The sequence below is a fragment of the Macaca mulatta genome, chromosome 4 (assembly GCF_049350105.2).
Source record: "Macaca mulatta isolate MMU2019108-1 chromosome 4, T2T-MMU8v2.0, whole genome shotgun sequence".
NCBI lineage: Eukaryota > Metazoa > Chordata > Mammalia > Primates > Cercopithecidae > Macaca > Macaca mulatta.
The window spans coordinates 138,026,569-138,028,296 of record NC_133409.1 but is presented as its reverse complement, the minus strand read 5'-3'; the positions used below and the strand labels follow the sequence as shown (position 1 = coordinate 138,028,296).

General features: G+C 52.3%; 1 pseudogene; it reads right to left on the bottom strand.

The window, feature by feature from the left end:
• Positions 1–201: 201 nt before the first annotated feature.
• LOC106997945 (large ribosomal subunit protein eL29-like) lies at positions 202–841 on the bottom strand (annotated as a pseudogene).
• Between the last annotated feature and the right edge of the window lie 887 nt (positions 842–1,728).

The following is a 1,728-nucleotide window of genomic DNA, read 5'->3' as shown; positions in this document are numbered from 1 at the left end:
GTCTCAGGGTGGGTGCTGCCACTTCCAAGCTGTAAAACCCTGGATCACAGATTAGTTCACCTCTCTGGGCCTCAGTTTTCCCATCCGCAAAGTGGGGATGATAATAGCATCTCCTCGCAAAATTGTTAGAAGGTTTTGTTTTTTTGGGTTTTTTTTCCAGCTTCAGATTTATTTGTACAGATAGCAGAGGAGAACACCAGCCCCATGCAGACGGCAGCCCAGGGGGTTCATACTAGTCCTTCTGTCCTCATGTTGGCGGACAGAGATCTTTACTCTGAAACCTTTGTAGGGGCCTGGGCAGCTTTGGGAGCCTGAGCTGGAGCTGAAGCTGGAGCTGCAGCCTGGGCCTTAGTTTGGTCCTTGGCCTTTGACCGGCACAGCCTGAGCCCTCTGGTAATGCAGGCATGAACACACTTTCCAAGCTTGGGGTGGGCAATGTAGGCAAGTCAGTCGATCTTGCAGCTGACACCCTTTGGGATCTTGGGCTTAACCTCCTTGGGCTTTATGAGGACCTTGATAGCCTCAGCACATGCCCTCATGGCTTGGCATCGCTGGCCTGCATCTTTAGGCTCTTCTTGTCGTGCTTCTCGGCAAGGTGCATGCTCCTCGGGAACTTGGGGTCCACCCCGTTAAGACATTAGTATCTTTGTGATCAGGGTTTCCTGATGCCATTTCTGTGCCATTTTGGGGACTGGTTGTGTGTGTTGTGGTTCTCGGACTTTGCCATGTCTGCACCTTAAGCCGTGGCTGCCGAAGCGCCTAGAAGAGCTAGAAAGTTTAAATGCACTAATCTATGTAAAGCATTCAGCATAGGGCCTGGCACAAAGAAGGTGCACAACATGGGCTATTAACATTACTACTGCGATCAGGACCACCCCGACCAAGTCATGCGCTCCTTTGGGGGAAGGAACTGCATCTTATTTATCTTTGTCTATTTGAGCATTTGCCATGGGGCTTGGCACACAGTAGGTGTTCCATGTCTTAGATCACGTTCCCCAGAAGCAGATCCTGAGATGAGGATTCATAGCTAAATGATTTGGGAGTGCTCCCAGGGAAACTGGAGAGGGACTTGGGAGAGCAAGACAAGAAAGTAAGAGGCCAAGAAGGGTGCAGATTCAGGAAAAATTCTGCAGAGGGTGACTTCAGCCTGATCTCGCAGGGGAACTTGGGAGTGTAAGTTACACCTCAGGATTGTCCTCGCTCCAGGCAAGGGAGCTGGGACTTCACTCCCCTGCACCCCAGTCATTGGCTAAGGTCTACCATGAAAGGGATAGACTTCCAGGCACTTACCATTATGCTCCAGTAGCAGAGGGCAGTATCGAGAGACCACCTAGAAGGGAAGGCACCCAGGGGCCAGGAGTGTCTATGAAAATGGAAAAGGGGTGGAGGGGACCTGCCACCTTCCATAAATGTCATCCCAGCCTCTGAAGGGTCACAGTTCCCCAGAAAATCCAGGACAGTGGAGGCAGAGCGGACAGGGGGGACTGCCAGGCCGTGGAAGCAGCTCTAACTTCCACGTTGGTCAGAGCCGTGAGGGTCCACTGAGCGGCCAGCCTCCCTACCAGCTGACAGTGGCAGGCCTGGGACTGCCTGAGTAGGTCTTAAGGGCCCCTACTATGTGCCTGGCATAGATACTGAGTTCTTCACATGATTTTCTCATTTAACCCTCACACCACCCCTGGACAGATGACTCTGAGGCATGGAGGCATGGCATGGAGAGGCCTACCT